Below are 14,677 nucleotides of genomic sequence, written 5' to 3' on the forward strand. Positions count from 1 at the left end.
TTTCAGTTAAGATTTTTGAATTAATCTAAAATTCATTCATGATTCTCTGTCCAATCAGGTAAGAATTCTGAACCATTTCTGACTCTGAGTTTTGACAATTTTTGAAAAAGCATCTGGAAAGTCCCGAAACAAAGAAAGATAATACTTGGTTTGTATTCGTTTTAAATGGCCACCTAGAAGGTTTTTTTACCCTTCCTGTTAAAAATCCTCTCCCTCAGAGTTGGAAAAAAAAAAACATGAAAATCTTCAGCCGAAAGGTTAAATCCTTTGAATAGAGGGCCTTTCAGCAAAGTGCCCGAAGATCGCGAAGAATAAAAATGCCTTCTCAACCGTTTAATTTAATTTAATTCAACACGCATTTACTGAGCAACTCCTAGGTGTGGGTTATTGTAAAAGCCCCTCTGGGGACACAGGGATGGATGAGACGAGGTACCCGGCCTCTGTCAGGGCACAGGCCAGTGGGAAAAAAAATGCACGCGTATGTTACCGTCAAGCAGGGCTGACCGGATAACCATTCAGTGGAAGCAAAGTGTGACGTGAGGGAGGAAAAAGAGATTAATCCTGACCAGGACGTTTCAGCATTGCTTCACTGAGGAGGGGATCATTTGTTTCTTGAAAAATGATAAAGGAATGGAAAGCTGTTCTAGGCTGAGAGAACTAAATAAGCAAAGAAAAAGAAAACAGTGCTGGTGCTTGGGATCCTTTGGGGAACTGTAAAACGACAAGATGATGGGATTGTAGAGTGTAGGGAGCTGCCGGAAGGCTCCATTCAGGCTGCTTTATGGAAGGTTTGAATGCCAGCCTTCAGCTATGGAATTTGGAATCCACCATATGCAACAGGAAGCAATTGAAGGTTTTTATTTTTGGCAATGAACACCTTGAAAGCAAGTCTTGGTTTTTATGCCTCTCACCCTAGTCCATGTTACTGCCCCTTCCTTAATGTCATAGAACCTCAAGCCATCCAACAAAAAGAGTGTGTAGCACAGTGTGTGAAAATTGCCTGCTCACTTATCTGTTGCTTTGCTAGGCTGTAAGCCCTCTGAGAGCGAGATCAGTCTGCTTCTGTATCATTAGCATCTAGCTAGTGCAATAGGAGGCAAATGATTTTTACTTTACATGTATTTGTGGAATGAACACGTTAAAAAAAATCAGAAGGCTGTGTAGTCAGCATTGTGTTTTAGGAAGACAAATTTGATGACCATGTGTAGGATGGACTGGAAGATGGAGAAGAGGAGAATGTTTGTAGCTCTCCCGGGATGAAGAAAGAAGCACATGAAGCAGGACATTGAGGATGCAGTTCGGACAAGATTTGGTGACTACCTGAGTCCAAGAGAGGGTAGATGGAATGAAGATTTCTTTGAGTTGTCTAGCTTCTGTGACAAGGAACTGACTCTGCCATTAGCTGGATAGGAAAGAGACTAGAAGGAGCAAGTTTCAGGCACACACGTGGAGGAGGAGAGGAGGAATTCTGTTTTGGATGTGGGGAATCTGAGGGTGAGCACGTCAAGGGCTACTCCATGAGTCACTTACAGAAAGTGAAATCAAAGATACGCAGCAGAATTTAGACCCCAAAATACTTGTTTATTGACCTGTAATATACCAGATGCCTTTCTAAGCACTTTATACATGTATAACTCATTTAACCCTTAAATAATCCAATAAGTTAAGTATTAGTATTACCCACCTTTTGCAGACGGGGAAATGGAGGCGGGCAGAGGTTATATAATTTGCCCCAGTTCCTGCAGTGGCTAAGTGGTAGAGCCAAGGTTAAAATCCACACAGACTAACCCAGGGGGTTGAGGTCTTCCCCACTCTTTAACAGCATGAGGCAGGAATGAAGGACACTAGTTGGTCAAATAATGTAGAAGATTTGGGGGAGATGAGCGAAATGATATGTTTTTGTTCTTCCCAAATCTGGCTTTCGAAGATAAACTCAATGATCTTACTGATCTGAATGCACGGAGTGGGAGATGATGATTCCTGCCAGTTGTGATGGTCCCCGGGTCTGCCATCTTCCACGCTGGATTAAATATCAGAAATTAACCTCTGCAGAGTCTCGTCAGTAGCTCTCGAATGGGCGTAGCTGGGATCATAGAGCAAACATCCACCAGTAAGAATAGCTAAAACATCCTTTTAGGACACCTCTCTGCAGGAAGCTCTTCAAAGACGTAAGCTGATGTATTATAATTCAGTTGACTCGCTTACGGCAGGTATTTTCTGAAAATTCAGTCCTTTTCTCAAGGGAAGAAAAAAAAAAAAAACCAGAAATCATTATAGTGAGAGAATAAGAGAAATCTGAAAATGTATCTGGTAAGAGCCTAAACCATACTAGAAACAAAATACGTGTTCAGTATGTAAATATCTAACTCTATGATGTGGGACATTATATTAAAAGATCTTGACTGAGGTGCTGTATGGTACAGGCGAAAATCTGTTGACGGTTCTAAAAATAAGCCAACAGTTTGGCTTTTCTGTGTTTCTGAAATTTGGTGAGACATTTTTGTTTGGATTCTGCAGGAACGATTTAAATGGCTTTGAGAAATGAATGAATTTTAAAAAGAATAAAAATTTGCTTGGTTATCAGTCTCTCAGAACCGAACCATTTGAAACTCAGTTTCCTCAGCTCGGAGTGGGAACAGGAAGGACTTCAAAAACACACCCTCTATTAGAGAATTAATTAAACGGTGCTTGGAGAAAATATTTTTATTCTGGAGAAAGGCTTCATATATAAGGTGTCGTTGAGTTACAGCAATTTCTGCCCTGGGTAAACAAGCAAACTAGATGGGAGAGACATTACTTCACCACTTTCCTGGCCATCACAGCCAGAACAATCAGATCTGTTAAATATATTCACACGGAAGAGCTGGGATAAGATATAGATGATCTTAGAGAAAGGGTATTTGAGTGTTAGAAGAGGGCCAAGAATGGGTTAATTCCTTTCCTCCCTCCCACTTCCTTTCCATCCCTCCCCTTTGTGAATATCTGGGTTCCTCTTAGGTGGAGATGTTGGTGTTGGCATTGGAGATGCAACATGATCACATCAGTCATGTCCCAACTCCCTTTTCTCCTCCCCGCCACCCTAACAAATTTGCATTCTTGCTGGTTTGCTTCAGGATGTCAGATGTCAGTCTTGTCCTACCAGAGATGCTTTGACTGAGGTTTTCCAATAACCTTCAAATTGAAACCATTTATAAGCAACAAATGTTTCACGTTAGGCATCATGCAGAAAGCCGGCGTCTCGTCATCTAAAGCGTCCAGTAGGCGAAGACTCTCCCAGGACGTCTTTCAGTAATTAACTAACTATCCATAATTAAAAGGGAAAGTGAAAATAATGGCAATTGACTCTGGTGTCAGTTATAGGAAAATAATTTGTATGGTTATGTACGTCAGTGTTTCCAGAATTGACTTTTCTGTTTTATTCCTATATCCCTTTATTCTAAAACTTACTTCATCACTTTCTCTTGGCTCCAAGCAAACTTTAAGGGCTAAGGGTTAAATATTACTGGTTACCAAATCAATCACCAAAAGAAATGCCAGCTTTGGAATTACTTGCTTACCCAGTCCCTTTCTGTTTTCTCCACTCCATCTACCCTGATTCCCTTTCTCAATCGCTGGGGACAGCGTGGTATTCTAAAAAGACTACTCAAAGACTTGTCACTGGTTTTTCAGGTTTGATCCATGTCCAGCCACTGACTAGCAGCTGATATTTGTAAATACCCCTTAGTTCTTAGTTTCTTCATGCATGGAATGAAGAGGTTGCATTGGGTAACTGATTCTGCTTCCAGCTTTAAATTACTTGTTCTTTGTTTCTCTGGAGTCAGGCAAAAACTAACCCCACTGAACCCCATTTTTCATATTTTTCAGTCAAGTGGCTAGTCTGACCTCTGATTTGAGTAACTCCAATTCTTAAGCCTATCAAACCCAGAACCCGTCTTTATTTTGGAGGGTGTGTAATTAGGTTTATTTGTGTATCTATTAATGGAGGTACTGGGAATTGAACCCAGGACCTCATACATACTAGGCACACACTGTACCACTGAGCTATACCTTCCCTCCCAGAATCCCTCTTTAAATCAAATATTTGGTCATGCGTTATACTCTCCTGAAATAAAATTCATAGATAACACAACCTTATTTACACACAACTAAAGCAAAATATCAATATATTCTCCAAGTGAAACATAAAGAAGTTAAAGGAAAATAGTTTAGAATAAAAATAATATGTATTTCAACATGTATAAGTGCTGAGATCTCACTGCACAAAAAACATACTGAAATATTAAGATGCTTCCACCTGGTCCAGGACTCACTGTAGGTGTGACAAGTACGGATTGTGACTCACCTGTGTTGATACAGATGGGTTGTACTGATGACTCAGGTGGTGCTAGTGGCATTGCTGTTGGTGATGTGATCTTCCAGAATGGCGAGCATGACTTGGCAAATTTCCCCCAAATGTACAATCTTTTCTAATTCCTATAGGAACTATATAAAAGCTACTTTGTGTATGTGTGTGTGTGTGTGTTTAGGTTATAGGCTCAGAAAAATAGCAAACGTGTTTTTCACTTATGTGAATGTCCCAAGGGATGTTTAAAAGTCTTGCAAGATTTGGGGTAACTCTTCTTGTGAGGAAGTGAGCCAAGTGCATGGCGGGACATCCAGTGTCCTTGACCTTTGCTCACCACGTAGTGAGACGGGCACCACCTGCTCTGAGGACCACTGGAGGTAGTGAATAGACTCGCTACTTTCCTTCAGATTGGAGCAAAAATGTTTTTGAGTTAAAGAGCTTTTCATGCTTTTGAGCTGCATATTTAGTTTTCTTGAGTTTTGGCATTGGTTTCTTTGGAGCCATTTAAGCAGACAGGAATTCAGTCTTTTGAGCTCTTGCAGCTTCAATGTCTAACATGTTAGAAGATCAAAAATACTTGATGATTAAAGGAAAAGAAAAAAGAGAGGGAATGTGTCTTCCATGCTTTATATGTGTTCCCTATGAAGACAAAGTTGATAACCAAAAAGTTTTGAATTATAATTGAATGGACCAAAATACTGTCATTTATAATCAAAAGTGACTAGGGAAAGGAAAATATATAGTAATACAGGATTGAGAAAGACATATTGAGAATGGTTAGGCTAAGACAGACATTTTGTGGAAAAGGAAAAAAAAATTTCTTGATGAAAGAGTAAAGTAGAAGTTTCTGCAGATATATGCCTTCAGCATTAACAGTAACTACTAGCATTTATGTAGTGCTTACTATGTGCCAGATACTGTTCTAAGGGCTTTACACATAATCATTTCACTTTCACAGCAATACCCATTTCACAGGTGAGAAAACCGAGGCACAAAGATGTTTAGTACCTTGCCCAAGGTCATGGGTCATACATCTAAAGTAAAGGAGTTGGAGTTTGAATACAACTAGTCTAAGACCATACCGCGTTTTCAACCACTGTTTAATTTTGTTGAAGCTTGTATGCCGGTAGCTTAAAATAATGCTTTAAAATATTATTGCTGAGTAAATTAGTTTTACTATTATGAAGCTATGAAAGGTTTAAAATAATGTGATTGAGAGAGTGAAAGGTCAGGACAATTCTCAGTTGTGAGACAGTCTCCCACACACACGGGCAGGATGTCAAGCATCTTTGACTCCTGCCCACTAAATACCAGAATTCTGTATTTTAATTATGCAAATAGCACATGAAGGCATTCTCAGGATAAAAATTTAAAATACAGACATTTATAGAGTGAAATCATTTTCCTTCACTCTTCTAACAACTTCTCTCTTTTATGCAAAAATAAGTTTGGGATGTTTCTTTTTGCTTCTACAAAATTTATGAATACACACACTCACATACACACACAGTTTTCTAACATAAAATGGCTGTGAAGTACACACATTCTTCCCATTTTTTTCTTCACTTATTCTTGTGATTTTTTTTTCTTGCCCCCAAATATATGGACCTTTCTCATTGTTAATGGTTTCTTAACAAACCATAAATATATACTGGTAATTTGTAAAATCGTTCACCTGTTGGTTGATACACTACTTAATTTTAACGTTTTAAACAAAAATTGTGAGTTGTTTTCCTTGGACAAATATCTTCATGTTCATTGCCAAATATTTTCTAATGGATTCCTGGTAGTGAAATTTCACTGATAACATTAAACTTTCCTCTGAAATCGTTTTCCCAAGTAAACTTACACTGGGAGATGAGTGTACCATGTTCTTGCTACTGGGCCATCAGTGCACATTATTGATTTTTTCTAAGTGTCTTGCCAATCTGATCTGTAAAGAGTGACACCACATTGTTTCAAATTGCATTTACTAGTGATACTAGCATCTTTTCATTTCTTTTTGGCTTTTTGTGTTTCCTCTTGATAAGCATTCCGTTTGTTCTCTTAAATTATTTTCCTCTCAGCATGGCATTTATTTCCTACTTTTCTGTCTTGTGGTAGAGAAATTTAAATTACAAATAAGCGAATTTTTCAGTCTTTTCATTTATGGATTGTGGGTTTGGTGTCTTTAAGGAAGGTCCTCCCTACCTAAGACGGTAAACATGCAATTATGTATTATTTTATAAAGCTTATATAGATTTAAGTTTAGGTCTTTAGACCATATGGATACATTTACGTGTGAGGTAAATGTTATCTAAATAATACCAGTAAACATGTATAGGATATTTCCCACACACCAGACATTGGGCTAAGTATTTTAAATGAATTACCAAAATTAACCCTCCCAACATTCATGCAAGATACTGCTATTTTCTTATTAACAGCATCTGAGGAAATTGAAACCCAGACAGGTTATTAACTTACTCGGGGTCATAAAAGTCAATGAGAAACTAATTTGAACTCAAGCAAGCTGCCTGCATAGAGATTTAAGTGATCAGAAGTCACTCCACAGTGGATACTTGAGGATTCTGAAAGTTCCTCCTAGTTCTCACAGTATTTTATTAGGATGAAGGTTTATCCTAATAAAAGTCTGTGATTGTATGATCCTTGTTCTAATTCCACATCGATTTAGAGCAAGAATCACAATCCCTTGGACCATTTATTAAAACACAGACTGGGGGACCCCACCCAGAGCATCTGACTCAGTGGGTCTGCGGTGGGGCCCGAGAATTTGCATTTTTAACAAGTTGCCAAGAGATGTTGAGGCTGCTGGCTCAAGATAAACCATTACGTGGTAGTGTCTTAATGAATAATTGAGATGTCCAAGCATGGGTCTAAGAATAGTCCATCCTTTAACTGGTCTGAAATGCCACTGCTTTCTCTGAACTAAGTATCTACATGTGTATGAATTTCCTCTTGAGTTCTTTTCCATTCCATGAATGTATGTGTGTATTTTTAAACCACTACTGCACTATCTTAATCATTCTGTCTTTATAGTACATCAGTATTGCTATCTGGTGGGACAGTTACCCTTGGTAAATGGGAAGTGATTTTTCAAACTAATTGAGGTCATTCCACACCATTTGATCCTTCAGATAATCTAGAGAATTACCTTCTCAAATTCCATGATGAAGTTTTAACTCGTACCGTATCAAATTCACAAATAAATGTGGATGTCCTGATACCTTTCCAATATGGTATCTGCAAAAATTATATGTCCATTTCCATGTACTATTCTGGTCTTGTATTTCTGTCAAATGACTTTGAGGGTCTTCTTCATAGAAGTTCTTAACATTTCATGTTTGATTTGTTTGTAAGTATTTTATAAATGTCTTGCACTACTGAACGGATTTATTTTACTTTTACATTTTGAGTGGCTATTTCTGGTGTAAAGCTATTGGTTTTTAAAATTTTTATCATACTTTCTCATTAGTTCTAATTGTTTTATACTAGATTATCTTGGATTTTTTTGTCAACCATATTATCTACAAATAAGCATATTTTAAAATGTTTCTTTAACAATTAGATTGTCTTGGACAGAATTTCTACTTTCATGTTGAACAGTGCTGATGCTAATGGGCGTCTCTGGCATTTTCTTGACTACCTTGGAATGTTTCTAACGTTTCATCAGTAAATATATGACCAAACCAAACTTGGGCTCACTCGCCCATGTGCAGTAAAGCCAAATTTATTGACACCGGGTTGTGGTGAAGGGAAGTGCAGTGTGTATTGGTGGTGCCAAGCAAGGAGTCTGGGTGGCTGATTCTCAAAAGTCTCTGTGATGGCTTTCAGGGAAATGTTTTAGAGACAGGGTGAGAGAGAGGGTTGCGGGGTGTAGGATCAGCTCATGAATATTCTTCTGATTGGTTGGTGGTGAGGTAATCAAGAGTCAACATCATCACCTTCTAGTTCCAACCAGTGTAGGGTCTGCATGCTTGTGGGCAGCATGTAGTTCACTGCCTCTACCTGGTAGGGGGTTTAGTATCTGCAAAACAGCTCAAAGGATATGGCTCAGAATATCATCTGTATCCCTTGAGGAGGAACTAAAGGGCTGTGACTTTGTTTAATGGCTAAACTTATTATTTTGTCTTGTTTGACTGTTTTCTTTGTTTCTGCATTTTTTCATTTCTCTGATTAAATTTATTCTTTGGAACTCAGGGAAGACCCAGGAGGCTACAGTTACTCTACAAACAAGAGAAATGGGTGGAGGAAATTGGGGGGTTCTGTCCCCCAGGAAGGCCCCATAGAGTCCTGCTTAGTTACAATTTCCCCCTTTTCTTTGTTACTCCTCAATCCCGAGGGAGAACAGGTGAGGAACAGGAAAGAGAATAGTTTTGGGTAGAGAGGTTAATCATAAACTCTGCAGAGGAACTCAGTCTTGTGGGACTCGGTTCCTAATACAGTGTTTACTATTGATTTCTCATAGACAGACCTTTTCATGAGAAACATCTTCTATCCATAGGTTACAGAAAGTTTATATCAAGAATTGGTGCTCTTTATTTATTAAATAGTTTCTCAGCAGCTGAAAAATAATTACCATTATTACCACAGAGAGGTTTCTTCTTTTAATTTATTAATGCTATTTCAATCTACTAGTGTGTTTACTGTTGTTAACTATACTATTTTGGTATTCGTGGAAAAAAGCTTGCTTCACCAGTATGTTTGCTCTCCTGATAACTTAACTGAACTTCATACACCCTAAGATTCTTCCAGTTAAGTGCATAATTTATATTATGCTTCTGTTTTCTTCACCTGTGCTCGAAAATACTGTCATGCTAGCAGTCTTTTTCAGTAATTTGGAATAATTTGTTTTATGTAGGGAGTATCTGTTCCTCTATGACATATGTTACTGTAATTCATATAGGGAGCTATTTCATTTGGGTGTATTTGTTCTTATATGAACCTCACCTTGAAAACTATTATAAATTTCTAGGTGTAGACTTCTGTCTGGTTTTCAACATCATCACTGAAGTTCTTCCCCTTGAATACTTCTTTAATTATATTCCATAAGTTTGAATGTGTACTGTTCCTACCATGATTGATCTGAACAGCAAAAATGTTTATATTTTTTCAACTGAGCAGCTTTGGGTACCAGACACTTAACATACAGCAGGAAGCAAAGCCATCCAGGTCTCCACTCTGCTGGTGCTTACATTCTAGTGGGAGGAGGTGAGGCTAAAGAAGTGAACACTCAAATAGGATGATATCAGATGATGACAAGTGCCATGAAGGAAATGTGACAGGGAGATGTGATGGGGGACAAGTAATGGCAGTGGCCACTTTAGATCAATGCTCTGAGGAAGGCCTAATGAAGCTATGAACTGAATGAGGAAAAGGAGCCTGACAGACAAGGATCTATGAGAAAAGGGAAGGAGACCGAAGGCACAACATGGTGGTCGTTGATGGTGACATAATCAAGGAAGAGAGAGAGGATGATAGGAATAAGACTATTAATCATATTACTAAAGTCTGCTCTATCCTTAATTAATAATAATTTATGTCCAATTTGGAATACATGTGAGGAGGAAAGGGGATGCTATTAATAATTACTTAGGAAGAATAGTCGTAAACTGGGACCATCAGACAAACTGGGACATGTGGACACCCTCTTAATTCTTCTTCTCTCTACTTGATCTGTCAGTTGATGAAAGAAGAATATTGTGTTATGATCAACCAGCCCATTTACGGTTACCCCATTTCTCCTTGCTTTTCAACGAAACAGAATTGGAGGGAAAGAACATTTTTCTACGCTAAACCTTTCCCTTTAATTTTATTTGATTTTATATTTAGATCACCAAACCTGTTTACTTTTAGTTAGCACTCCCTTGTTTAACCTTTGTCCCTTTGTTTTCAACTTTTATTTGCTATTTTGCTGAGCATAGCTCTTGTGGGCAACGTGGAGGTACTTACCCAGATGGAGAAGTTCAGGTAGCTTACCCTGTTTTTCACAATTACTGTGATGGTTAACAATTTGGATACATTCCTGCATTTTTTTGTGTGTGTTTATCATACTTTCTTATTGCTTCTTTTTGCCTCTTTCCTACTTTAAAAAAAGTTGAAAAATTTATTCATATTTTTCCTTTTAATGATTCTGAAGCTATGTATCCTATTTATAATTCTCTAATAATTACTCAAAAATTCACAACGTGCTTTTTAAAGTTTATCATCTTTCATCAAAGTCTAGAGTTAACCTACCTTCCTCTCCCCTTCTGCGTAAAAACCTTACCACACCTTTTCTTCGTTTTCCAATGCCAGCTTCTTTACTGGATCCCAGCGACGTGCTGAAGTCGTCTGGAATTATAGTTCCAGGTTATTGTTAATTTTACTGCAGACCTTTCTTCTGTGTGTTGTACTATTGCCATTTTTACACATCAGTCACATGTGAAGTGCCTGAAATTTCAGAATGTAAATGCATTGAGGTATGTTTCCGAGACTTATAACTTGCTTTGTAAGGGGTGTGACGCTGTAAACATACTTCTCAGTTTTCTTTCACATGACATCTTACATTTTCAATAAGCACCATGTTCCAATATATTTATATAATAAATTTTCCTTAGATTTCTTCTTTTTCTTAAACATGATTTTGAGTGGTTTTATGTAATATTCACAAATACTCTCTTGTGATATTTACATTTTTATTTTCAGCATTACAAGTTTTATCTCCGTAGACTGTCATGCTTGCTATGTGCTATGTTAACAAGAAAAAGGTAGTTAATAGAGAAATTACAAATAGAGATCATTACCTTAAGAATACATCAGGTATCCACATTTTTAGTTAACAGTAATCTTAGTATGATGTGTGAATTTGCCTAAGCCCCTTACCAGAAGGAGTGTAAAAACCAGCACTGCAAAAATTTAAAAGGAACTGGTTTTGTCACAACAGTCATGTGGATTTAGGCATGGGTAGCTGGTAATTAGGAAGTCGTTCTGATAGTTCATAGGATAGAGTTTAACTTCAAGGGAGCAAAGGAGAGAATATCTTTCTTTGATTGTCCCTGCATTTTTTTCATTTATTCATGTCCCTTTGCTCTTACAAAAGCAGCTGGCTGACTTACATTATCTTTGTAACTGAAATTCAACAAAGGTACCTACATCCTCTTTCTTCTTTCCCCTCCCATGTCATTTGCTGTATGACAAAAGAGAACACCTTAGCTCTCATATATTTGAACTCTTTTATACAAGCATTAGGAATACTTATTGTAGCACAAGGAAAAGTGTAAATTGCCATGTGGGGTTTTATTTATTTAGTTTAGTAAATGGGTAGTGCGCATTTCTCATATGCAGTGGGAAAAGAAACCCAAATTAGGTAATAGCGACTCTTCAGTATGGTAGAAAATTGAATTGTTTCCTAGACATAAGCTCAGAATACATACAGAGGATGTGTTTATAGTAGAGACTCGGATTTGAGAGAAATTTGATGGTTTTCACATGAGGAGTCAAAAGTAAATTTGAAGAAAACTCGTACATAAAACTCCTGGACGTGGAAAGTATGGACAGAAGAGGGTAACGGAGTATCTCACAAAATGAGAACGTCGAACAAATAACTGTGCACCCACACGAGTCTACACACAGAGAAGCACTTGGAAAGTGATACTTGATTCACTAAAAGGATTCTTCAACCTTGTGTCAGAGTCAGCAGGCATATGGGAAGCCAGAAAGATGAGAAAAACTAGCCTGAGCTACAGCAATCACGATGGAAGGATGTAAAGGAAGGGTTTATTTATTTATTTATTTTTTTGTACAAAGCTTTCGGGCCAGCTGTTAATTTCAAGAGGTGGTGGCAAAGAATGACATGTGAAAGTGATGGATTCTTTCACATAAAAAGCCAGTTAGTTTGGGGAGGACGGGGAAAAAAAAACGTTAACTGCGCAAAGTGGAAATGAGAACGCTTCCTTAGAGGGGGTGTACGGATATTTTGTAGCCACTGACCACTTAGCTGTAGGTCCTACTGTGTAACACAGGGGACTATACTCAGTAGCTTGTAATAACCTACAATGACAAAGAATATGAAAATATTTTATTGTAAATGACACTAGGTAGAGTTTGGTGCAGTTTGTTCAATTCCGTCTCTGTTTCTCTTTTTGTACAGTAAGAACGAGAAAATACTTTTACTGGGTTCTCATGGCAGGTTGTGGAGTAAGGTTAAGAGTTCATGGGGTCAGTTTCTTCTGTGTCAACACTTTCTTAGCAAGACACTAGGTCCCAAGTGTGCCCAGCTTTCTCAGAGCAGTGTGCCAAGCAGTCATCCAGAGATCATTAATTAAGAATCTACTCAGCACTGAAATTGCGACTTTGAGACATTAAAGTGTTTCTTTAAAAAAAAAAAAAGAGAGAGAGGGAATCTGCAGGTGCTCAGCTCTGTACTAATACTGCAGGAAGAGTGTTTAAAATATAGCTTTCCTATAAATTGGTCGCAAAAGCATACGAAATGTCCAGATGCTTTCAAAAATGATTTTACTGACCCACAAGAAGGAAAGCACAGGTCTCCCCTGCCTTCCAGCAATGGGAATATATTTCTTCTCGTGTTCTCCAGCTCCCTCCTTTTCACCTCTGTCTAACCAAAGGCATGAATTTCAGCTCATCCTAAGTGAAGACCTGGATAATTTACAACTAACTAATTTACATGGAGATTTGCCTTATGTTTAGTTTACATGGAGATTTGTCCGTATAGACTGAATTCAGTTAGTCCAGTGCTCTAACTAGACACACTCAAAACCACTCCTGGTTCATTCCAGCCAGCATTCTGTTCTAGTCGGTGATACCCCCAAACAGTGCCCTAAAACACCCTGTTTGAGTGAATCAGGGAATATCCACCATTTTTCACATTCACAGATATTGTAAACAAGGCTCTCATTAACCCAGCTCACATCCTACCAGACAAGGCTCACTCCTACCCAGTTTAAGATTTCAATAAACATTACCAATTAGCTTGGATTGTTTTGTAACTCTGAATTAATCATACTTCCTTAATAGGTGAAGGGAAGTGTCTCAAAGATTAATTCGGCTTACCAGAAGGATCTGGGACCACGCATGTCTTCCTGCTGGACTAACTCTGTGCTAATAAATATGTCAGCAACAAACTCATCACATAAGTCCCATTCTCCAAAAAACTCAAAAATCAAGGCACAAGCGAGGCCTCCAACAATATCTCATATGCATCAAATCAACACTAAACCTCTAAAAAAAGTTTAAGTGACTCTTTTGTAGGTAAAATGCATGTCATTTAGGGAAGGACCTTGCAGGAGGGAAGTTGCCCAGTAATTACTTGCCCTTATTTCATTGTAACTTTCATATGATTATAAATTGGTTATTATGGTATTGTCTGAAATGATATATTGGGAATAATCATAACAAATTATGATATGAAGATGATTTGTTACAAATATGGACAATTTTCATAAAGATTGGAGATTTGTATAATAATATTTTGAAAGACACTGTTTTCTGCGTTTGGTAAATTTGATCATCAGGCCCTGTCAATCACCAGCAAAATTAAAAATATATACATTTCAAAAGCAGAGAGGACCTATTTTTCTTATCACGACAATTTTCAAATTATTAAATTTCTAATTCTTTATGCCAGGGAGCCTCAGTCAACCTGTCATCTTCTTGCCTTTACTTTCCCTCTGCCTCCATCAAAAAAAAAAAAAAAAAAAGAATTGTAAGCAGCAAAAATTGATCTTGCTATGGATTTTGCTCTGAGCTGCAACCAGCCAAGGAATTACTCTATTGTACGTGTCACTGCAAGACGTCCTGGGAGAACTCCTACAAGACGAGAATTACTCTGTGCAATGACCTGGATGCATAAGGCCTGACTCAATGAAAATTACAGGCTGCTTTGATGTGGACTAGTGTATGAAAGACATCCGTTATTATTTTTCAAACAACATTGTGTTCTCAGAAATGTCCCTTACCATTTCCCTTGAATAAGTCGTTTTCACTTTTTCTTCCTTGGAAAACAAAACATTCTGACTTACGTAATTTGTCTGCTTTATTCATAGGAGGACAAAGTCAATATTTCAAAATCACTTCGAAAAAGACAGAGGACTGAGCTCAGATGACAAAAGTTGGAATAGATTGTTTAGAAGAAGACTATTGGCTATTCTGCCTTGGCTTTAAAAATATGAATTTTAATGTGCCCCAGGTACAATTATGGGTCTCCATACATCAGCCAGTTGTCATAACAGCAACCAAGCTAAATGTGAACCCAGCCGGAAACTTTCTCGGATGGTTTTCACGTAAATCTGAAAGCAATGAAATGAAACAAGATTTAATGAAAGATTAAAAGAG

General features: G+C 37.8%; 1 protein-coding gene and 1 long non-coding RNA gene across 2 annotated transcripts in view; one reads left to right on the forward strand and one right to left on the reverse strand.

The window, feature by feature from the left end:
• The window catches only part of DTNA (dystrobrevin alpha), a 293,850-nt gene that overhangs the window by 31,542 nt on the left and 247,631 nt on the right, over positions 1 to 14,677 (forward strand). The gene's annotated exons all lie outside the window — the stretch shown is intronic.
• Positions 11,664 to 14,677, reverse strand: part of LOC116659551 — a 28,920-nt gene continuing 25,906 nt past the window's right edge. Inside the window, exon 4 of the long non-coding RNA XR_004314909.1 lies at positions 11,664 to 14,631. This is a non-coding gene — a long non-coding RNA (uncharacterized LOC116659551). The remainder of the gene's footprint in view (positions 14,632 to 14,677) is intronic.

Source organism: Camelus ferus, chromosome 24 (assembly GCF_009834535.1).
Source record: "Camelus ferus isolate YT-003-E chromosome 24, BCGSAC_Cfer_1.0, whole genome shotgun sequence".
NCBI lineage: Eukaryota > Metazoa > Chordata > Mammalia > Artiodactyla > Camelidae > Camelus > Camelus ferus.